At 39.6% G+C, this 25,294-nt stretch overlaps 1 protein-coding gene across 5 annotated transcripts in view; it reads left to right on the top strand.

Moving 5' to 3' along the window:
• BMPR1B (bone morphogenetic protein receptor type 1B) overlaps positions 1–25,294 on the top strand; it is a 269,885-nt gene that overhangs the window by 102,998 nt on the left and 141,593 nt on the right. For all 5 annotated transcript variants that reach the window (XM_074589519.1, XM_074589520.1, XM_074589522.1 and 2 more), the window contains one exon: positions 10,298–10,359. The gene's annotated coding sequence lies outside the window, so the exon portion shown is untranslated. The remainder of the gene's footprint in view (positions 1–10,297; positions 10,360–25,294) is intronic.

The raw sequence follows: 25,294 nt of genomic DNA, 5'->3' as shown, positions 1-25,294 counted from the left end.
GGTGTTCTCTTGGCCTGCTTAGAGCCACTGCTGTTTTTCCCTCAGGCTGGTTGAGTGGTGGTTGCTCTGAGTAGCTAGGGGAAGCTGTAAAGAGCTAAGGTAAACAGGCAAGAAATATATTCTGGGTGACAGTCAATTACACAGCGATAGTCACATTCTGCCACTTATGCTGTGCTGATGAATTATGTAAAGGGGTTTTGGAGGACATGGTAGGGAAAGTGTCATAAGCACAGGCCTATATATCCAGGGAATCTGCTTCTAATGAGGCTCCTTGAAGCAGAAGAGCCTCGATGCTCCCTATAGTCCTGCAGCCTTTTTTCCAGGCTGGGATCCTGAGCATCTGGTGTAGCAGACCGGTGGGTCCTTGTATGACAGAGCAGCCGCACCCCGTATCATTGGGGTCTGGGAGCGGGAGCAAAGGAAGAGTCAGAGGTGCTCAGTAACCACGGGCAGGCCTGCTGGCTTCTTCCCCATACATACTTCCGTAATGTTCTTCAGAGCATTCCCCTCTGTCTGGAAATGACTAATACTCAGCACTGCAGGTGATGGTAGCAGAAATCTGCAGAGCTTTTTCTTGAAGAGAAGGGTCATCAAATTTGTATGTAAGGGAAGAAAGAAGAGGTAGAAAGACCCTCAGTGTAGTGCAACTACCTCCTCGAGACAGCCTTGGTCCGTTTTCCACCTAGTGGGAGTTATAACTGATAGTTCTTTTTTTATCTAAGAATAATTCATTAAGGGGACACTGAATGGTACCGTCCCAGCGGCAGACGCATATCCCTGTTAGATTCGTGTTGCCTTCCCAGAGCACATAGTCCAGGAAGCTTGCTCTGGATTGCTGGGCTTCTAGCTGGCTAACCTTCTCACTGTGCCTCCTATGGTTTAACACCAAAAAAAAAAGAGAAAAAAGTGTTCTGCTATCGTTATATTAATGTTCGCTGTATGAACATTGACTTGATGTTGCAAACTTCTACATGGAAAATGGCATCCCAGAAGCTGTCAGTGAGATTTGGGCCTGTATACTCAGGCTGGCTGTGGTGCCTTACGGGAGCTGAACTCTATATTGGCGTACGCGGCCCCTGAAACTTTTTCCAACACGGCCCGCTGTTTCCATTAAAGGTTTTTATGGGGCTCCCTACACATCAAATCTTGCATAGCTTACCATATTGGCTTTTAAAAGTGGCTTTGAATACAATGCCAGGGCCCCCCAGTAGCAGCTTTATGGCCTGCCGGCAAGCTGGGAAGCCCCAGTTGGCTATCCCTGTGCTAGCGGAGCCGCCGTGCCAGCTTTTCCAGCTAAAATGATGAAGTATCTGTTTTGTCTCATTTAATTAAATATGGCTTCCTTGCTGAATAAAGCAGGGAGCATTGCAAAGTGCTGCAAGCTCTAGCTCTTGTTCCAGTGGTGCCAGCTCCTATTCTAAGGAAAAAATGGTTATAATTGAACGCCAATGCCTAAGCCCCCTCAGGACCGCACCGTCAGTGCCTTTGTAAAGGCCTTTATGTAGGCCCTTAAAATGAAAACAAAAGTTTCATCATCAAGGTAGCTTCTGTTTCTTTCAGGATCTCTGGCATAAAATTATTTTTTCTTTCTTCCTGTTTTGCAGAGCTGGTAAAAAGCCACAAATCCAAATATTTTGTAGGGAAATCTGGCACTCATTGCATAGACATCGGCCTCTATATGAGCGTTGCTGGACAGGACTCCTAAACTCCTCGGTGCTCCTGGATCATTAGATGAGAAATAACGTGCTCAGAACACTTTTGCCATTATTTTTGAGATAGACACCGCAGCCTGTAGCAGCGGAGGGTGGCTCGGAGGTGGGGCACTGGCAGGCAGCAGTGGGGAGCAGCCTTCCCTCCACCTTGCCTGCCCATGGGGGCAAGCCGTGGCCTGGCACTCACAGCATGATGTTGAAGTGCAAAGTCACTTCTGGCAGCCTTAGGATGAATCCAGCTCTTTTTAGGGTAGATGTAAGGGCAAGGGTGACCCACTCAAACATAAAAAGGTTTCTTGTGGGCAGCAGTGTTGTGTTAAGAGGTGTGTGTGGATGCAGACAGGCTGAGAGAGTTGGGGCTGTTCAGCCTGGGGAAGAGAAGGCCCCAGGGAGACCTTATAGGCCCTTCCAGTACCTAGAGGGGGGCCTACAGGAAAGATGGGGAGGGACTCTTTATCAGGGAGCGTAGTGATAGGATGAGAGGTAATGGTTTTAAGCTGAAAGAGGGGAGATTTAGGTTAGATATTAGGAAGAAGTTCTTTACTGTGAGGGTGGTGAGGCACTGGAACAGGTTGCCCAGGGAAGTTGTGGATGCCCCATCCCTGGAAGTGTTCAAGGCCAGGCTGGATGGGGCTTTGAGCAACCTGGTCTAGTGGGAGGTGTCCCTGCCCATGGCAGGGGGGTTGGAACTGGGTGATCTTTAAGGTCCCTTCCAACCTGAATCATTCTGTGATTCTATGATAACACAGCTTGGCCTGGTTTTCTGCTGCCCGTGTAGTTCCTTCAGTGCGCACGAGGAAAATAAGCGTGTAAAACCTGAGCATCTTATTGCATACTAATTTTAAAAGTGGTGAAAGGATGTACCAGCAAGTGATGAATCAGGCCCTTGAAAGGACAGCATGGCTTGGTTTTTTTCAGTGGTGACAGGGACTGAATAATGTGTACTTTTGTTCTGGAGGCTAAATATTAAAATATGAGGGGAGTAAAGCTAAACGATATACAAATACACAGCGTTTTTCCCCTCAACAAACACAGAGTTAAAATTCAGCTGCTTGGTAAACCCCATTTAAAGATTAGAGCACTGAAGAAACAAACCCTAGACAATCTTTTAATATAACAACAGCATAGTCTGGTTTCTTTTAAAGGAAGAAAAATACCCTGAAGATTATATGCAGGTAAGAAACATATTGAGAGAAACTTCCTAAAACAGAAATTTAGTTCTCTGTTTAGCTTTGGTTTGAAGATGAAAAGCCTCAGGGAGACAGGAGAGGTGGAATACAAGCAACTTTAGATCTAGATCAGGCTGCATCACCTGCATCACCAAAGAAAATTTGGGAATTGGTAGTACAGTTTTGAAAAGACACTGCCAAGATAAATTCTTTTCAGTGTAATTAGTAAAGAAGGAAGAAAGTGTTCAGTTGTTTCATGCTCACCATCTGCCAGTGTTGTATTTCTATTTTATAAGGATTTTCTACTTCATGTTGCTGCAGTTGGTTTTTGGAGGGAGGAAAATAAAGAAAATAAAAGACAGCATTGAACAGGGAAGGGGTGAACTTAAGGATAGGACTGGAACACATGTGGATCCTTTCAGTGTGTGGGAAAAGCCAGGCAGGACTCAGTGGTTTGATTTAGACCCAATACCATGTTTTGAATAGCTTGCCCCTAGCAAACCAGTCGATAATGGTCTCTGCTTTTGGTTAGTGCTTGCCCTCTAGATCGGAATAGCATGTTGTAGTGCACTTCCAGATGTGATTTCCCAGGGTGATTCAAAGGCTCAAAATACTTCAGTGAGTCACAAAGCAGGGTGTCAGTAGCCACATTTTTCAAGATCATTCTGTTCAGGCAAGAGCCCAGAGAGGAGGATGTAAAAGGCTACCCTGCGGTTTGATTGCAAAACTGTTGGCTCCATGTTCTCGTGAAGTCTATGTACAAATATGGCTGGAGCCTGACATCTTATAGCTCTGTCATGTCTACACATTTTCCAACATCTTTTTTACGCAAAGACTACAAGGAACATCAGCCAACACATGGCTTGTATTATTTTTGCATTATTATTGTTATGATTTTGCATGTTGACTAATCTGTTATTGCGGTGGTGTATCACTGAAACAAAATGTGGCGTTATTTCGACAGGGAAATGTACGTCATGTCACACAGCTGCTTTGTGATATATTGCACTGCATTATTAGTTTGGTATTTTCCATTAATATGAAAGGGAAGAAGGGAGCAGAAGAATAAGAGATGTCCATCTGGCCATGAATTTTCCCTCTCCTTCATAGGCTTTCATGTCCTCTACCAATTAGTCGCCTTCCCTGCACTACGTGGTGTGCTTGCCCACTCAGAGTTTAGCTGGCAGTTCAGACACAGTTTGTTCCCGCTGCAAAATCACTGCAGGCAAAGCAGCTCCACCAGTCTTCCTGTGCAGCCCTGTGGGTTGCTTGACTGCCAGGCTTGGAAAATAGGAGTGCGTGCTTCTGGGTTTAGCTCAAATATAAAGATTCAGGCATTTTCAAGTAAGTGTGATCCTGCTTGTTTTCAAGTTACCAGGTTTATTTGAAAAAACAGTTTATATAGATTACTTCAGATAGTTTTGGGTTTTTTGTGATGATTTTTGATGTGAAATAACTCAAATTTTATGTTCACTGCCAGATTTGCTGAGGTTTCATGATGCAGGTTATTTATGTACTTCACTGGAGATGGAGATTTATGGAAGCAAAAATATATGCAATTAGATGCTTTAGTGTATTTCTGTTTAACTTTTAGAGAGAAAAATCTCAGAAGTTATTTTGAACAGTTGGTAAAAGTTTTATGATTATATGACTGTATTATGATTTGCCAGTCCCTTTTTTCACTTTTACTGCCTTGGTTTGTTTGCTTGGCTGTTCATTTATTGATCTGATTTTATTCAGTAAGAGCAGCAATGATTATAGACATTCATTTCCAATAAGGATCTTATGTTACTTTGTTAAAAACAAAACCTTACATCGCCAAAAAAACTCTTTTAAAAATTCTGCTCTGAATAGAAAGTTTGAACAGCTGAAAAAAATCACAGCAATATGTGTATATGTATAGGGTGCTTTTCCAGGGAGGCAGAGGAGGTGTTGATTTGATAGGGGCCCTGCTATCTTCAGAGGAATCCTAAAACAGTTGTGTGTTTAGGCACTCTGACTTCCTTTGAAATGAATCCTTTTCTCATAATTTAAAAGAAAATTGTGCATAATGCAGGCTCTTAGCCAGCATGCTTACTGTCTTCTGTTGGTCATTATAAGGCAGAGAGCAAATGTTTTACTTGGGAGACAGGGTGCAAACCTTTTACTTCTATGTCAGAGCAGCATCCCATGCAAAATAGACCTCAAGATGTGACTGAGACTGCTCACTGTCATAGCATCAAACCAAGAGCGCACACCATGGCCACTCACGGTGTGAGGTTTTAGCCGGTATTCGGAGTTGTGTTTCAGTGGACAGGTGGAAGTAACGATGACAATAAGAATGTCTTTGATGCCGTATTTAGCAAGTGCTCTTTTCCTAATGTAGGAAGATCAAACAACAGGAAGCAGTTTCTTCACTTGTAATACGAAGAAGCTTGGCTTCACATCCAGTACCCTGTCTGAAAATCTGCCTCTCTTTTACAGGGAGGAATAAACTCTTGATTTCCCTGCTGCCCATGACTTCCCTGTTGGGTTTGCTCCTCCATGCAAGTTTAATGCAGGAAAAACACCTGGAACCAAGTCAGTTCTTTGTCCTTTTAGGTATATCTGTAGTACCACAGTTGGAATAGCCTGAAAGCCCCGTCCCCCTCCTAGGAAGCTTACGCCTTGACTGTGCTCAGGGCAAGCAAAGCAAAGCAAAGCCCCGAGTTAGGGAAATCTCGCCTTGCACTGGAGGCTATTACATTTTTGTCCCCATGAGTGATGTGTTCCGAAACCCTCATAGTTCCTATAATGAATGTAAACCACATCACACCAGGTGGCCCAAAACTGCAGAATTTTGTCGAGCACATCTGTCAGAGACAAATGAAGTGTAATTTACTGTTCACATTGGTCTTTGAGTGGTGGCTTTCATTGTCTCAGCTGACATCTAACAAAGACCATTCTAATCATCCTCCATTTAGTTTGGTGGCTAATAAACATATCAAGAGAAGGGGTGGTGTTTTCTCATAGTCAAGCCTCCTCTAAGACATTGAGAAGATAAGCACTGAAAAGTAAGGACTTCCTGCTGGTCCAACTGGATGACTGTTGTCTGCTTAAGAACTACTCACCTGTGGGAGTCAAATACACTAAATCTATCTAAATCTACACTAAATCTATCTAAGTAAATCTGTAGAGCTGAGCCCCTCAGTTACATGCCCTTTAAAACAGGGACCTACATGGGAACTACCTTTTGCTTCCACTGACTAGTCATCTGTTGTCTTGCGGCACATACTCTCTATACTGTGAATCTAAAATACAAGTTAGTTACGAAAAGAGGCAAGAGCGAATACTAGTTCTATAAACTGAATGGGAAACTTTGGTTCCACGTGTTTCTTTTGTGTTTCCTGTGACTAAGAAAACAGTGTTAGAGGACATAGGAAACATATCTGAGTTGTGTACATGTGGATGAGCTAACGTTTGCAGTGACTTGGAGTTGTGGACATAATCTGGTATATGGTGTTCAAGCTTGAGTCTAGCATGTCTTTTTTTGTGCTTTTTGTATTAAAACTGTGTTTGGCATATCATATTTTGGTTGAGGTGCCAGTTTGGAGTTCGGTAATGCGGCACGTATGTATTCAGAACAACAAGGGTCAGGTTTTGCACTTTCACTTTTTTTGGTGTTGAAAGGCATCTGCCAATTAGTCTGAAACATTCAGGGATCTCCTGCTGTTATTTTTCAGCCATGAACAACTTGCTAAAATTTATTCAAAGTCAGCACTCCATGTTGAGCTAATGATGTTATTGGATTGTTCTTCCTGTTAGGACTTGCTTGATTTGAACGAGGAGGGCACGGCTGCCTCCCAGTGATGCCCAGTATATCAGTGACTTGTGGTTATAAGCATAAGGGAATAGTGCAGTGGCTACTGGCACACAGCAGTTTGGCATGTTACGCTATTCATGCATTTCCTATGGGCCGGGTTTTGAAATCCTTACGTTCCAGGAGGATGTACACGGACATCTCATGAATAGCGACATTTATAAACCCACCAAAGTAATTACTAGGCAGCGCGTATTCATGTGACTACTATAATGCTTGTAATTATGTTGACTATAGTGTTAGGTGCACATATTTGTAATATTTGAATAATGGAAAATACACTGCTTGTATTTTAATAGGTTATTAGCTTTTAGCTCATTAGCTATTACAATTCTCCAGTATTATATAGACTAGAGGTGTATTTGGTTTATTTTCCGTAGTCACATGGGTAAACATACTGCATGGGTGTTCCTCTGATTCACAAATGAAATAACAAATACAAAGAAATTCCTCTTTTATTTATGAAGATAAGTTTCACATCAGTGGGTGAAAAGGAAAAGGCTAAAAATATTTTTATGCCTGTAAGTTAGATTTCAGTTAGCACAAGCACTACTGTGTGTGATCTCTTAATTTATATGTGTGGCAAACTCAAAGGTGAGATGACCTAGATCTGATTGCGATCTTGCATCAGTGTAAAAGCAGGTGGACAGCGGCGGCTCCCCATGCAGCCACAATGCTCTTGTCGGTGGAAGTCAGCCTGAGATCAGAATCTGAAAAATTTACATAGTCTAGATAAGCAGGTGAAACTTTATATTTTGTGTTGCTAGTTTCGAAGGAACTGTGAAAGGAACCACCATCTTAGCTGGGTTTCTACTTGTCTTCAGTTTTCTACTGTCTCCTTTTCTTGTGCTATGAAGTACAACAAAAAACTAAGCTAAGATATTAGTGTGAAATAAAAGGCTATCTCGAACTTCAGAAAAGGAACCTACTCAGAACAGTCCATCTACTACTAGTGGGGCATACGACTGGGTTTCTGCAATAAATGTACCACAGGGTACCTTGGGTCCTTTCTGAGCAGACGAAAAGGGATTTCTGAACAGAGCATGGTCATCATCACTGGAGCATTTGTTATTCTGGAGAGCTCTCCTCTGTGTTCAGGATAGACAATAAGTATACTAACGTGATGAATTTTTGACCCTTTTAACTTTTTCAAGGATAGTGGCTTATTGTAATGGAGCACTTGCGTAGATTTGTGCCATATATGTATTTTTTGGATGCTGCTGGGTAAAAATAGCTGCAAATTGCCAAGAGCTCTTCTCGGGTATAAATGTGAATTTCAGAAGTCTTTTTATTTAAGGTTAATTTAAAGCAAAACCAAGGGAAAAACCTCCAAGGTCTTTGTTTAAAAAAAACCCCAACAAACAATAAGAAAGAGTGTGTTGGGAACATTAAGCTTGTGAAAATCTTAATATAGGAATAACACCTTAAAAGAAACAAAGGTCTAAGCTTTTGCTCATATGTGATGGGCGTCCTCAACCTAAAGTCCAAAAGTACTAGATTTTCTTTCCAAACAGGAGGTGCCTTCTGAATATTGATAAGCAATCACACAAATCAGTTAGAATAAATAATAAAATGTTGTTTGGAGGCATAAGGCAAGGTTGCAATCTAACCAGACTTTAAAACTATGCAAGTTTTAAAAGGAAGATAAGATAATACAGAAGTACTGCGGCTGATATTAGAATTGTTAGGCATTGGATTATACTACTTCTTGTACGGTTTCAAGCAAATAACTGAAACTCTAGGCTTCTGTTTCCCATACAATGAGATAGTGTTCCTTACTTTCACTAGAGAAATGAACATTGTTTCTCAAAAATTTCTTCTCTGTGATTTATTCATATTGTATGGGTTTTTGGGCAGTGGGTGGGGGGTTAAGCTATGTGGTCTTATCAGCATCTTTGTGGAAATGTTTTCATGGCACTATGGAAACAAAGATCTTTTCTTGAGTCCCAAATTGAAATTCTTGCATTGTACATTTGAGCAACTTTGATCTGTAACATAGTTTAATGAAAAGTTATCAAGGAATATTTTAGTTATTTTATAGAGAATACTGAAGAAATGCTTGTTTGCTTGTTTCTTGTTTTCCTCAGGTTATTTCTACATTTAGACTGTGGCAGTCCATTACTGTGGATCATATTAATGTCATTTTACATGAATTTTTCAAATTTCTATATGAACTATGCATTTTTATTGCAAATGGTTAGGGTTTGGTTTTGTATTGACTGACTGTATGAAAGCTTCAAAATGTGTGAATATATGTTTTTAAAACATTACTAAACAAACTATTTTGTAATCTCCCTGTCATCCTCCTACATACATCCTCCAAACAAAAAGTTATGCTAAAGGAATTTGAACTTAAGACCACCTCCCATTTCTAAGTTTGTGTTTGATTTTGGTTGTATTGAATTCAGAGCAGAAATGAACTCTGAAGGAATGTAGTGCAAGAGCCCAGCTCTGGATGACTGGCTTTCCTCCCAGTTTTCCCACACCAACCTAAACCTCTGAGATAAGAGATCCCCCTCTCCGAAAACAAGACTTGGACAAAGTGCAAATTCTTCATTTCCTGAAATCTTCTTGTATAGGCCAACAAACAAGCAGGTCAACATGCAGGTTGCAGAACTGAAACTGAACACCAGCTCAGTTTCCCTGGATCAATGAAGTGTAATTTGAGGCTTGTGGTTGCCTGTCCAGCTTGGAGAACCAACACAGAGAACAAAGGCTCAACACTGGTTCCCTCGGATATTTGAGCCGCAAAATACCGTTAGCAGTGTTCTCTTCTGCTGGCGTTTGGCTCAGTGCTGTGCTGTTTAGATAGGTCAGGTGTAAATTTATTGTGATGGTTATGCCAGCAAATTCTCCTAGAACAGAAGCAGCTTGTGCTGTCCCTGTGTAGGTAACATGAAATGTACAGGAATGTGTGCTGTCTTGATTTGAATGTCTTTGCAGCATGGCTGCAGCTTTTTGGATGGGGAGCCTTCTTTGGTCAGTAGAAACTCGGGCTCGAAGTGTTTTAAACAAAGCACTTCATTTCAGGATGAAATTAATCCTGCATTTCAGGATGCTAATTAATAATTAGGATTTACTGAGTGTTCACTAGGATGCAATCAGATCTGTATTTTAAGTGAGTTTGGTGGTTTTGTTTGTTTATTTTTACTGAAGAGCTCATTAGAAGTTGATGGGAGTTGAGTGCATCTGGGCCTAATCATGCACCTCTTCCTGAAGTGCCTAATTCAATTGATTGGGTTGTTTAGTGACGAGAAATACAATGTCAGCAGGGCCTTAATTATTTAGTCTATCTAGCCACACCATGAGCATTATGAGTTAATGCATAGAGGTAGCTGAAAACTCTTACATCTCCATGTCTGAGCAGAAACACTGGAAAAGGAAAAAGGTATCTTTTATTAGTGTGTATATGCCATATTGTACAATTACTGCATGACGTGTGTCCATAAAAGATATGCCACATCATGATAGTAATTAAAATTTTATCTGTCAGTTTGCTCAAGTGTGATTGAATTATAATGTTCGTGTTAAATGCACAATATCAAATGTAATTGATATATCTTTCTGCTCTTCTGCAGATTACACCATCTTACTTAAACTGCAAGACAAGAATATTTCTTGAACATTAAGAGCTTTTCAGGTAAGGACTGAGTTGTCATTTTCTTTCTATGAAGACCGTTGTTGTTAATAATCACCAGCATGAAGTAAACACCAAGGACAGGTTCTGTTTGTGAACTACACTTCGAAAAGCTGAGAAAAATTATTCGAGATGTTCATGGTGATACAGGCTGTGGTAAACAGGCTACTTGAGAAAGACACATGTATGCACATTTGGATGATCTTACTATTTGGAATTCTTGGAACCTAGGAGGTCTTGCAAGAAGGGATGGATAAAGAATTGTCCTCTGACAGAAAAATGGGAGCCAGCTGAGCAAGTGGCTGGAGGTAGTAGGCAGCACTCTGACACCAGGTTTTAGCAGCATGACGCTGGTGTAGGCTGCTTGTCATTGTCCATCTCGTATTTTCAGAGAAGCATTGGTAGACCTAAACTTCATGTTCAGGAAATGTCCCTAGTGCCCTTGGGGTTATTGCTAAATAATAGCGTGCCCAGCAAGTTAAGTTGTCGGTTTTTGACGGATGTCTCCCCTGGGATAAAGAAGTAGTAGTTCTGCACAGTGAAAAGTCAGCAGCTTTTTTTTAAACAATCTATTAAAACTCCTGCCTTCTGCTTAAGAAAAAGGATTTGAGGCTTTTCAGGAGGATTGTTGAAAGATTAAATAATTACTCTGTTCATTATGGGAAAAGCCCCAATTTGCTGGAGATGGTGCTGTAAAGCCATATAGTCACAGCTGATATAAAAATAAAATGTGAAAAGTTCTACCTTGTCACATAATGGGGTAGGGTTGTGTTTATTTTACTTCTGATGCAGACTGGTACAATGCTGGTAAGCAGTTCACTCGACTACAAGTAAAGGAGACGTATGTTAACTTGATAGATATTTACAAAACATATGAAGGTACCTTGAATTTATGAACTGTCAATCTACTTTTCCAAGGTAATGAAAACTTTGGGAGCTGTTCAGTCTACAGAGCCCTTGCCATCCTTTCAGTTTCTCCCATTTAATTCATCTATAGACCTTATAAACAAAATACAGGAAGTTGTTGAAATTGGGTAATTAAACATTTTTCCATACAGAGATAGCTCTTCCTGACTGCACCATATTCTGTTACCTTGCCTGAGTATCATAAAGAGCCTGAAATTGAGAAATTGTGTTGAAATTCCTTTGGGTTTGCATTCTTGGAACTTTTCCTAGAGCAATTTCACAACTTAATTTGCATTTGGTGTTAGAACATTTATAAGACTCTGGTGCTTTGTTACTTATGCCTAGGTTTTGAAAGGAAAAAGAATGAATGCCTGTTAAGTTTAAAATAAAATTGTAGCCTTTTCTTATAAAAATGGACATGTTATCATTGAAGTGCTAGAAAGTTGCATGGAGGTATAAAGAAAATAAAAAGCTATCTGTATCTTCCAAAGTTTATAACCTAAGCAAATGAATTAAGCATAATCTTTTCTATGTTAATCTTTATTTAGACAAGAACATGGTATATAAGAATTTTTAAGACCATTAAAATGCTATTAATTTTCTGTGTTCAATCTCAAATCTTTGTCTTGCCATGTCTGTAGAAAATTATTATTTTTCTTGTTAGATGTACAAACAGGTTTTAAACTGAATTTAGAAATATTTCCTTTTACAAGAAACTTTTTTTTTCGCTGTTGGTTTTGAATCTTTTTAAGGTTAGCAGTCTATTTACCATATGTAACTATGTGATAGGAAATGCTGGTCCTGCTTCTCCAATATCCTAGTTTATTGTTTATCTGCTTGAATCTGAGTAAAAATGAGTACAAAGATGATATTAGTATATCATGCATCTCTTATCCATATCATGCAATTTAATTGCATGGATGTATACATCACACTGGTTGTACATCTGCATAGATGTAAATGGCTTTACTGCTTCACTTTGAAGACCTCCTGAAGGTCATTGGATTACTCTGTACTTACAATGTCTCTCTGGAGGAAGGTGATACCTTGGACATCTTATATTATGTGCCTAGCCAGTTCAATCATTTTAGGAAGAAAACGCACTAGTAAATTAAACACAGAAAGAACCACAGGTAGGTCCATGTGTTTTCTATGTAATTCCTGTACTGTTGCTTGGTTTTAGAATTATACTTGCATAATACACAAATTTTGAGCTAGCATACACTGCATTATAGGATTCTGCCTGTAAAATGCTGTAGAAGATTGTCCACTCTTTTAGCAGTAACTTTTTAACACTTGATAATTCAAATCAAGCTTTGAAGTTTTAGTGACTACTTAAATTTTGAATGCACTCCCTTATGCAATGATTGAAGTAGCTCCAGTAGGCTGTACTGGTTGTGTCTGCCACTGCTTTACCAATATAGGGAATTGTTGTACTTCGAAGGCTGTGTATTTTATTTGTATGTCTGCACTTCCATTTATTACTGGAAAAATCAATAATAAATGATAGGAAAAAGTAACAATAAGTCTGGTGTTTCATGCATTGTGCACCTGAAAAACCCATTTGAGCTTGGTTTTGCTTTGAGAAGGACTTTAACTTAATTATGTTTATTCCACAAATATTTCTTCTGTGGAAAGAAGAAATAACAATATAATAATAATAAAAAACAATAACATCAAACCTAATAACTTCAGCTGAAAGCATTTTCTGCTAGTATTTCACATGGAACCAATGAAGCTGAGATAAGGATATGGCAATACTGAGAAAACTGTTGCTCCATGACCTGGGCTGTAGACCATTCTGATTCTTCAGCTGACTCTTATTAGGCCCATAGTGAGTTGTCTTAGGGAGTACAACCACTTGAAACCTATTTCTTTTGTGCGGGAGGAAGAAGACAGAGGTAGCTTTCATGTAGTTTAGCTTCATAAGCTGGTGTCACAGACAGGGTCATGAGAAAAGTGGCAGTAGTCCAAGGGAAATAGGAGGATGGTGTGGATGGGACTGGGAGAGAAGAGCAGAGTAGTCCCTTCAGTGGCATCCTACTGTTGTCTGAGTCCAGCTGTGTCATAAAACTGCTCTTTGCAAGTTGGTGAGGAATCCTCCATTCTGCTGAGCAGTGCAGAATAAAGGGGCGAGTGCCTTACTAGTATCAGACCCCATGAAGCTTCTCCATCCCACTATCTCTGAAGGAAAATACTTCCCGAGACTACCTTCAGCTCAGAGGTCTTTTAAGACTCCTGTTCTTCCTCCTCCTGAACCCTTTTGGCAGATTCAATTTACGTCACGCTCTGGGGATTTGATTAATATCCTATTATTGGCCCAGTCCTGAAAACCCCCCCACTCAAGGTTGGCAAGTGTGCTGTTGCATCGCGGTATAGACCAGTTCTGGTCCTGCACATTCAAGCTATGGCACGTTTACTGTATGGGAAAATACATCCAAACTATGTTTACTTGATGAATAGGTGGCACTAGAATGTGAAATCTACCCTAGTAACAGAGTGAATGAATTTACTCAGAATAGAACTTTTAAGCAGTTTTTTACCATACGCCTTAGTATCATAATTTTAAATTAGATTTGCTCAAAATGGAAATCCAGATTCAAGCTGACATCATAACACATGACCTCCAGTAGCAATGAAAATTGAAAACATGAGGCAAGGGCATTAATCACTGAATAGTTTGTAAGCTTGCCATGAATGTTCATCTGAAATGTTAACGCTATTTTATTATATCAAATAACAGCTTAAAGTCAAAATTTATGAATACTGTGGGGTGCCTAAGATAAGGCATCCAGACTCATTTTACTGTACTCTGGCTCAAACCTTTTGAACCTTTAGTTAAGTGCACAGAGCTATTTGCATGCATAACCTATTGCTTTTACTGGAACTGGAAATGTTAGCAAGATAGTAGGGATCTGAGTTGGCAGCTAGACTTGTGTGAACTCAGAAATTTGTTTGTACGTACCCAGTTGCAGGAGGAAGTGTTAAATGGCCTCAGTGTGGATGCATTTGTGAAGTTAGGGTCATTGTTTTCTGGGGGTTTTTAGTTTGCTTAGCAATTTGAATTTTGGTTTGGATTTCTGTTAGTAATTATTTTTTATAGAGACAGTTGTAGTAGTAGTAGTGTTGAATGTAGTTTAATATGGAGTATAATGAAAGCAATTTAACATGTATGCATAACTGACAAGGGCTGTAATCAAACAGATCTTTTCAGATGAAGCGATGGAGTTATCACTTTAAACCCATTTGTAGTTTCATTAATTTTTTGAGTTTCAAGGTATTTTCATTGATTTTGTTTGTTTGTAGATGGTATTTTATAATTAACAGCTGCAAAATGTATTTCATATTTTGAAAAGAAAGAAATTTAAGAATGTTGTATTAACTTTCATTTGATCTCACATTTATAATGCTTCCTCTATTGTATATTCACTTTACATGTGACTTCATCAGCTTATTCAGAAGCTGATTATTCAAAATTTCATATATAGTTGACTTCAGTGGAGTTTGGAAAAACACAAGGGAAGGTGGGATTGTTACTTTGTAAACTACTCACAGCCACTATTGAGTTGAGGGTCTTCTCTCTTGTCTTGAGGAATATACCTCTTGCTCCTTCTGCCTTCCCAGTATACGAGTTAAACTTTGCCTGTGGTAATTGTGTCTGGTTTGTTGTGATCCGTATATTTTTATTGTGACTTAAAATATTAAACATGATCAGTCTTGCTTTACTTTTTCAGTTCCTGAATATGCAAAGCGCCAGCTTGAATGTTTAAAGAATGTGGGGTCAAAATATGATCTCACATTAGCAGGAGTATATGCATGTTGTGCTAAGTACTTATGCATGTGTTAGGAAGACATATTTAGGCCACCATCAGAAAAAACTAATGAAAGCCCTAGGGAGGAAGGTGTAGCATATCCGAAATGGGATAATGTAAAGATAATTTTCAAGAGATCCAGATAACCACAACACTTATCTGTTTTCTACCACAAACCCTCCTCTTTTCGATGTACCCTAGGGAAGAGAAGCGTAATGTTTGAGCGCACCTTGGGCTGTGCAATTTCAAGTGGTATGGAAGCACGCTGCAGCAAGAGGTGCGAACTTGCTAGGGCCCAGGAGTAGCATCATATAAATGAAGAATGTCTGATTGCTAATTGTAGGTCAAACGAAGTACCTGAATAGGACTCCCCATAGCTGCGTGCTTTAATTCACAAGTTGGGGGGGGGGGGGCGGAACCCCACCAGAACACCCTTCTTAATGAACCAAAATTTATACCTGGTGTTTAAATGTCTCACTTGTCAATGGAGAATCTTTTGCTGGGAGAGGTTCTTTGTTCCTATGTAGCCTGAGCCAGTGATTTCAAAATAGATTTAAATGCTTTTATAGGTGAAAATGAGCTGAATTGACAGTGAGCTGGTTGTGGCTTTTGTATTTTGCTTTATTGGGTAGTTCCAGTAGTAAACTGAATTTATTGAAGTAAATGTACAAAATTACCTTAATTGCCTGTTCTCAATAATATTTTTAAGGAACTTTACTCTTTGCCTGTTTTTATTTTAATGTAAGGTATATGGTGCAGCTTGTATACGCATATTGTTTGAAGGCTTTGAATGGCTTGCCTGTCTGATCCATTTTAATAGATTCCAGCCTTTTTCCATGACATCATTATTGTAACAGACTTCCTAGAAAATATGAACAGCTGCTGTGTATTTTTTTCCTGTGTTTTATATTAAAACTGTAGCAGCTTTTCCGTTCTCTACAAATGACAGCAAGAGTCTTGTCTGATGTAAAACAAAATGAAAAAAAGTCAAAGTAAGGACCTGCGATACTGTTAACAGGCCAGTAATGTAACAGGTCCCCATGTATGAATCGTTTCATAATGCAATAAGGGATTACTTATGCTGCTGTCATACTGGTCAAAGGTTGGTCCCATTTCCTTTCTCCCCTCCCCCTGAACTAAACTGTGCATCATTAAAGATGATGAAAACAGTATTGTACTCAGCTTCCTGGCCGAGATGGCAATTTGCATGAAGAATTTTATTGTATTTTTTTTTCCTAATATCCTTCTTATGTAGACTGTGCATAGAGGTTTTAAAGTTCTTTTCAGTTCTTACAGTTCAGGTCAAGGAGACTTGCTTCATTGTTTCTCTGTGCATCCTGGCATTCAGGGGTGGTTTAGAGGCTGCTTTACACAGAGCCTAGAGTATTAAATAAAACGAGGAATTCATCAGTCTTGTTCTTCCACCTAATTTTCTGTCTGGCTCCATCTTTAAATAGCTGAAAGGTGTCAAAGAATGATGTGAGCCTTTAGATCGTTATATTGTGTTTTGTCTGGAATACCTCAACCAGAGTTTTAGAATCTTTTAGGTGACTTGTACGAACCAACCAGGAAATCTGGTATGTTTCATTCAGCAATATCTGCATTTGATTTAACAAAAATAGCAGGTATAAACAGAACCTATCCTTTATGTGGCTCTAAATAGAAACATGCAGCGCTGTGCAGAATAGCGAGGTGCTTGTGGGTCACTCCTGCCATCCAGCAAGCCAGGAGTTAACAGCCAACTTGGGTCTCACCTGGGTGCTCCAGCTGGAGTAAGGAGACAACACTGACTGTTGATGGAACAACTGCTGCTTAGAGAAATCTGCAAAATCCACTGTAAAGTCCAGCTTCTTGTTAGCTGGGGTGGGTTTGCTTAATGGTTCTGCAACCAGGGATCAACTTCAGCTGGTCTTTTTCTTTTCTGTGTTCCTCTGCGATTCTTTTTAGACTTGACACCTGTCTAGAAGATACAAAAATCAGGCTGGGTTATTGGGGAAATGCCCAACCCATGTATTTCAGTATATGGCTCCAGTAATGCATGAACTGTGCTGCCCCCAGAGCTGTCTGATCCCGTGGTAGATTGTGGCTGTGGTGCTCATCTGCACCTGGGGATGTCTGGTCCAGAGGTGTGCTGAGTATGGATCGCTGTAGAAAGTTGGTCCCAGCTGCAGTGTGAGAGCTCAGATGCCAATTTGGGTGTTTGGTGTCCAGGAGTGCCCAGCAGGCTCCAGCCCTGCACTGACTCACGTGAGAAGTGCGGCCAGTCTGACTCAGGAAGGGCATGCTGGAGTCCAGCTGACCTAGAGACTGACCAAGCCTTATGATGTAATATGGCCATAAAACAAGTCATCGTCAGCTAATGCTGCTGTCTTAATTGTCTTAGTCCAGTGTCTTTTGGGGTGCTTTCTCCCTTCATTTGAAAATAAGGCACCTGTATTTTGTCTCCTGTGTGTGAAAAACATACAGCAACTATGTACCTCTCTCTTCTTTGTAATGCAGGGAGATGGTTTATGCACCAGGTAAGTGACCGTGAGCTGATTGAAAAATACTAAAAGAAAATCGATACTAACCTTGCAATGAGAAGATAGATAAGGACAGGGCTACATTGACCCTGTCTGTGGTCTTCATCAAATGGTGCCCATTTTGTGGCTGCATATAGAGAAATAATTTCATGAACGAAATAACTAATGCCTTCTGGGGATTATCAGTTACAAGCCCTTCTTTATCTGTTAGGAGGAACTTTACAAAAGGCTGCTTGACCTGTTCTCCATTCGTGTCCTAAAGCAGACTGGAAACCACATAATATATAAATTATATTAATGCAAATTATTATTAGCCCAGATGCGGAAGAACACATGAAAATTACCATCTGGTTTATAATCAAAGAAGGCCTAAACCAGCATGTAAATGATGCCTATAGAAAAACGCTAAGGTCATTCCTTCAAATATTTGAGGCATCGTGATACCCAGCAAGTGATGGTCAATGTCCGTGGCTTCTGTGGCCACTCCCTGTTGAAGGTCAGCTCACACGGGGGGTTGTACAGCTAACACAAATCCAGTTTCAATCAAACAATTTCTGAAACTCATTTTTTATCATTCTCTTCTTGTTTATATTGAAATGAGTGTAAAAAAACCCTGATGTTCAGTGGAACAAAATCTGTGTATCATTTTCACCTATTTTTTACGTGTAATTAGAAAACAAAATGAAGAAACAATGTGTTTTGTAGAACATATTTTTGAGACTGTAGTTCTTACCATACGACTTGTGCTCTGAGGAAAGTGTCTTTCCCATTACCCTAAAATTCCCCAATATGGGGAAAACTGTAAGGACTTGTACGGATTTTAGCTTACTGTTTGTCTTTTTTTAAAGCATGTAGAAATTAATTTCTTCCTTCCCCTTCCCTCATATAATTTTAGAAATTCTTGCTCTCTGGCATTGCATTTCTAGTCAGTCTGGCTTATTTCAGGTGTACAAACAGGCTGTGTATAGTTTTATTAGTTCATTCCAGTAAATATTCTTCTTTGCAAAACAGTTTTTCCATTCCCCACGCCCCTCCCACCCAAAAAAAGAAAGTTCCAGAGAGTAACTGATATTTGCAAAAATATATGTTAATAGATTTTAAATAGATGTCAGAGATAAATATTTGCTAGCTCAGCTTATAAAAACTTTACCTACAAAATAAAATTATTTTTTAGCTATTATTTTATTTTTACTTAAAAAATGGAAAACATCAAACATACTGTAGACACAAAACACTTGATGGAAAAGAATTTTACAGTCATTGATACTTACAATCTCCAATATATAGAATATCAAGAACTATAATGATAATGACCACATCCATTCTGACCTGTATGGCAAAGCAAAGCAAAACTATGGAGAAATTACACTGAAATTAATGTAATTAATCTATAGTGACAGCACAGAGTCAAATAAAAATATGGATCATGTATTTGTAATTTGAATACAAAGAGATCTGTAAAATAAAAGTTCTACCATTCTTCACACTTAGCAGGAAAAATGTTTTGCATTTTGCTTCACAGAACTCTGAAATAGAACTTGGAATACATCTTGGTAACAGAATACATAAAAAAACCACAACAACATATATGTAATTCAATGAAAAATTACTTAATTGTGGCTTTCCTACTGAAGACCCTTCTTACAGTGATAAACCTGAAATGGTTATTACAATGAAAACATGAACGTCTGAGTGCAAGGACAGGACAAAGAGGAGTGTTTAAATTCAGTCTGTTTTATAAATAACAGTAAATTGTTGAGGGTGAGAACTAATTTTTCTCATTTGTAGTACAGATTTTTTTCAATTAGATTTGTGCTGAAGTTAATGATAGACTATGGGAAGAAAAGTGTGTTTTAAATAGCTGAGCATGAGTTTTCAGATATTTATTGCATCTCCTAGCATCAGTGCCTGCGTGTGAAGCAGGCCAGTCAGCTACTTTTTCTGTTCCACCTTAACTATTCAGAACATCAAAATGCATAAGACACAAAGATCTTTTTGAGGCCCACAGTACTTGAAAGGCTTTAGTTACTTCTGTATGTTTTTCTCTCTGGGTACAAATATGTATCCTCATGATAAGTTTTGGGGTGTGGTTCATGTGTTAAGAGTATCGCTTGCCAAGACCAGTTCTTATAAGCGTGGCAGTGTTGCCACAATGTCGGAGAAAGTTTTTGGATGTGTCTTGAAAATGATGTTATCTCATTACTCTTACTTAAAAATCCCCTATTGGGATTGTTTTACAGCTCTTTCAGTAGGTATTTGAGAATGTGTGCTCTTCTGACGTGTCCCAATATTGTGGTACATGTCATACTTGGAGGGTATTCTAATGATTGCTGTGAATGGTAGTAAGAGGGCTTGGGGTTAATGTGGGAGATGGGGGGGTAGGGTGGGGGGGTTTTGGCCTTTATCACCGTAGCTTCAGGCTGGCCCGCGTTAGCAATGAGCATAATTTATTATAAACTATTGCCTTTAAAACCAGTGGTCTGTTCTCTGTGAAATGAGTTGATGCCTGTTAGACCAAATACAGAGGTCTATGCTGCAAACCATCAGTACAACCAAAGCGTAATAGTATCACTGTTGTAGCCATGATGTTCAAAGACTGTTAAATGGGGCAGGGTTTGCAGGGAGAGGTAATATCTTTTATTAGATGAATCAATACAGTTGGAAAAAACAGACACTTTCAGACAAACAAACCCCTTCTTCAGGTCTGTGCAGGAAAGGCTTTCTGTGCCCAAAAACTTGTCTGTTTTTTCCAACTGTATCAGTTGGTCTAATAAAAGATATTACCTCTCCCTGCATACTTTGCCCAACTGAAACTTTAACATTCCTGTTGGCAGCTTTAGCAGAGAAGCCAGCAGCAGCATGGGCACGGTGTTTTACTGAATTTCATACGCCATACTTCTGCTCATGCTTTACGTGCCCTGTACTTCTTCTCAGGGGGCAGAAAGGCAGAGTATGTTCAATTACAAAGATGTCTCCTTAGACACAGACTGACAACACTCACCAGGGAGTGTTTATTGCTTTCCTTAACTTTTTCATGAAAAGGAAATTTTGCCTCCTATGGGGTCTGTTTCTTCCTCACTGCTTGAGAGATGTAGGTCTGTATCTCCCGTTAACGCTAATCTTCCCTGCATGGCCAGCCTGGGCATTGGAACAATTACAGAAGGGAAAATTTTTCCCTGGACATCGCTTTGCTTTTCTGATGAGTCTGATTTGTGATGTGCTTAGGTCTGGAGAGATGATACTCACGCAATAGCTGCTCATAAGTCTTTTGCCTAGGTTTTAGAAAGGGGTCTCCTCACAGAAAATAGAAGACAAAAATATTTGGTGTCTTGATGGAAAGTGGATCTAAAGGGGTCTGCTGTAATGTAAAAACAAAAGGAGCAGTGTTTCCAGCTAGAGCGCCAAATATCTTGGAGTCCAATGCGGAAAATGTTTATAGTGTTATATAGTTTTATTACTACAGACTGAAGGAAAACAGCTTATTGAATGACTTTTGGGGACTAGATTTTGTACAAGTGGACTATCTAATAGTGGACAAAGAAAAACCCTCTCTGCTATGGGGTGGGAGCAGAGAATCTGTAAACAATACTCAGCTTCCTTGTACAGTGTGCAAGGACAAATGCTGTTCTCGGACATATTGAAGATCCTAAATTCACTGTGGAGAGTTGGGTTGTGATGCCAGGAGGCTGTGTGGATGCCGGTGGGCACACAGATTACCAGGCTCGAGGTACTGCCAAGTCCTCCCACAGGGACGCTGTGAAAACAGCATTTGCGGAGCTGTTGCCTTTTCACTCCTCCTCTCCCAAGATGCTTCGTATAAAACCTGTTTACTTGGGCTTGGTTTTTAGCTGATATTCTTTGTTGTGTTTTGCTCCGTGTTTCCCCAGTGTGGTGGGCACTAACACATGCAGAGCAGCCCCTTCTCTCTGCATCGGCTGAACCATATGTGATAACCATAGTTGTACCCCTTTTGGTGGGATCTATCTCTTCTCAAGCAATAAATGTTATTAAAGCAGCAAAGTTCAGTAGCAAGCTCAACAGTGCTATGTGTTTAATTGTCTTTGGTGTCTTTGCTGTTTTTATAGTGCTATACTAATACCAGCTGTTGCTGAAGACTGTAGCTGGAGGGTAAGACTAGGGCTGCAGTGGAGTCCCGAGACGGTTTGGCTTTTATGCTGTTGCAGCAAGAGAACAAATGGTTCTCCCCGCACTTTGCAGAATGAGGTGCGAGTGAGCTGTCGTGTCATTTCAAGGAGCTGGACCAGAGAGTTAGGCTGAAGCCAGGGCCTGAAAAATGTAGCCTGTGCCTAAGTGCCAGGGTGAAAAATAGTTGAGCTGCCATTCTCCCTGTTGTGTTCGTAGGCAGGGACTGAGGAGGACTTGGATTTGAATATCAAAAAAAAAAAAAAGTCTCTGTGTTAAACCTACACGTAGACTAAAAATGAGTGAGGAAAGAAAGGTGTGAAGGAGGAAAAGGTAAAAGTGAGTTTTGTCAGACACTGCTTTCATGCAGTGTGTTGTGTCCCTTACTCTTCCACCTCCAGAAGAAAAAATGCGTTCCTTGTTTCGTCTTAGTCAGCATGAGCTGGTCTGCTTCCTCTTGTAGATCCCTAAGTATCTTTGAAGCCTTTAGCCTCATCACCTTTCAGCTCTGTCCTTCCAACTGATTTGCCGAGTTCTTCTCAATTTCATAGCTTATATGCGCTTAATTTCTCCCTTCCTCCCCGCAAAGTATTGGGATTTCTTTGGCTGTGCTGTCACAGGACTACAATAAGGGCCAGGGAGGGATCCCTCTTGATATTAGTCTCCAGGTAGGAAGAAACAAATTGGCCTGAGTAGAGCTTAAACCCTATTACCCTGTAGCAAAGGAGGTGGAAGACATCCTTTCTGCTTTGAATTCTGCAGTGTTTTCATTGCTGCTCCCCTGCTGTGTTGTGTGCCATCCTCACAGGCAGCCGTTCGTTGATACTTTCATTGTGTCTTGCATGGTTCTTATTAGCAGCTGTGATCTGCTGCAGTTTGGCATCCACCTTTGTAGCTGAATAGGTATCCAAAAAATTGTTTACTTGCTTGCAAAGTTGAGCAGCCAGCTGTGATGTTTACTGCCTATTCATGTTTGGAAGATCGTTTTGTGGCCAAAAGAAAGCTTAAAATCTGGAGATGTTTTGGCATTTGTCTAGCTGAGTGGGTGGATAGATCGTTTTCAAGCTTTGATTAAAGCACATGTGTTGGGGCACAAGGATGGAGAAGCAAAACAAAGCAAATGTAGTGTGAAGTATAGTTTAGGAGCTGAAATACAGATATATACGGTGACATGCCAAAATATAAGGTGCAAGTCTCTTGTAAGCAAATAAATGGCACGTATGGCCAAGAAAAGCCAAGGAGAGAGACAGAAGAACGTGACCTGAATAGGCAGACCACGGACAGTAACGGAGTCTGTTATGTGTAAGGACTACATATGTGGGACAAATCACTGTCATCCAAATCTCTCTTTTAAAAAATAATGAGATGCACGCCTACCACCATGAAAGCTTAATGTGTAAGGTCTGCTCTAAATTACACTTCAGTGTAACATGTACAGAGACTCTGAATGCTGGAACTGGTGCCTCCCTGAACATAATTTGAGGCACATGTGGTAGTAATTCAAAGATACTCTCTTGCCCTAATTTCTAGTATATGTATCTTGTAGTTTAGTCTTGTTAACTTTTGCCAAATCTAGGCTAATAATAATAAATAATATTTAATATTTTTGCTGATGTAACAAGCTTGGAAGCCAGCCTGTTGAATCTGAATGATATGTGATGATAAAATACCAGCACCAAAATTTAAGGAAGTAGTGAGATTGACGTGGAATCTTTGGTATATAATAACTTTTTATTATACACCAGTTTTCACATAACTACTTTGAATGTTGTGATGACAGAAATAAAATTCACTGCATTTTTTCTCTTCAATAAATGAAAGGTAAATATAGCTTATATTATTTTAACTTTTCCAAGAAGAGTCTTGAAACATGGACTTCTTGTTCCAGTCCTTATCCGTAGTAACCATCCTCTTGACAAATGTTTCTTTTCTAGGTGGTAACAGTTAGTTTCGTTCCTCCACTTGAGCAAAATTCCTTTCCTTTTACTTCTTCATATGAATTAGTATGTGGGACTTATCTCTCGTTGCTGTAAAGCATGTGAATTTTAGCACATGTACATTAATGCTTTGCAAACACCTCAACAATTATTATTATGGTTTTTTTCCTCCAGAAAAATTTTGGAGTTGTTCCTTTTCTCCTTCTAGAGGATTCTTCATTACACATCCTTACATGAGTTTGTACTCATGCACACAGCAGCCTTGCTCTACCCGCCACTTTTCCACAGCCCCGCAGGGCAACAATTTTCTTCTGCCATTTCCTTGTGCTGTGAAAGATGTACCCATTCCTTGCACATGCTTTCCTCCTCTTGGTTGGGAATTAGATGCTTTTAATCTCTGTTCTCCCAAGTTATTGCTGGCTAAATAGATCAGTCTTTCTCCTTTTCCATAGTAAATCCATCAATTCCTAATTCCTCAGCTGCCCCTGAAGAATCTTAGAGCCTCCTGTTCTGGGCGGTTTGCTTCTCTTACACCGTAGGTGACTAAATCTTTCCCGTCGTTTTCTGGTGATAATCCAGGAGCTCCCTCCTCTCTGTTCTTCTCCCATCTCTCTGTTTATTTTAGAGGTGATAAAAGTGTTTTTGTCTAATGTCAGTTCTAGTTAGGAGCATATTATCTAATCGGTGACATTTTCTAGAGGTTTGCAACCTTCTGGCTCCAATTTTGTTAAGTATCTGACGTTTTTCCATTGGGCTCCATATCTTCCCTTTGTTGGAAGAGGACATAAGAGCCCCAAACACCTTTCTATCACAAACTATTATGACTAAAAGGACTTTTCTGTCTCAGCTCCTGGTTGCAGAAAAATGTAAATGTAAGAAAAGAAAGAAATGCTATCTTATTTTAAAAATACGTGACTCCTTAATGTACTGCATTTATGCCATAGTAAAAAACCTAATTATAGATATTAAAAAAAATAATCCGGACAATGTAGTTGAACTATACATAATTTCCCAGATGTTTTAATTCAGAATTTTGCTTATTTGTAGCCTATCTTTGAGCTGCTTTATTTTTAGGTTAATGAAGAATTAAGGAAAATAGTTTACATTTGGCAAATAAACTAACAATTTATCATGGGCATCCAGAAGCTAAAAGTAAGGCAGATGCTGAGTTTTGCATTTTCTATTCTCATGTTCTGCAATAGATAACATACTAGCTGAGTGTCAGGCTTTGTTAACTATCTTAAGCTAATGCATTTAAAGCACTCATCACTGCTAAGTATTTCCTTCATTGTTAGAATAAAGAATACAAAGACAAAATATTTCATACGCTTGAAAGATTTTCTTTTTATTCCTCTATTTCTTATATGTGAGAAAATGCCACCTTTCTTCCTCCCAGGTGATTTTTTTTTTTTGTGCTGAGACCCTCTTGTCCACGTTGGACCTAAGTTGCAAACTGCACATCTGGCTGAGCACGTGTGCTTGCTGCAGGAAGAATGAGACATCCAGTTTTTTGTCAGAAAGTCTATGAAGCTGCTGATTAAATGAATTATTTTATGGGTCCCTGCTTTTGAGTGCCCAATTTCTTTTGACTCCTACAGCTTGTACATTTCCCAAATGC

This window comes from Larus michahellis, chromosome 5 (assembly GCF_964199755.1).
Source record: "Larus michahellis chromosome 5, bLarMic1.1, whole genome shotgun sequence".
NCBI classification, from domain to species: domain Eukaryota; kingdom Metazoa; phylum Chordata; class Aves; order Charadriiformes; family Laridae; genus Larus; species Larus michahellis.
The sequence above is the reverse complement of the archived record's forward strand: the minus strand, read 5'-3'. Positions and strand labels throughout refer to the sequence as shown.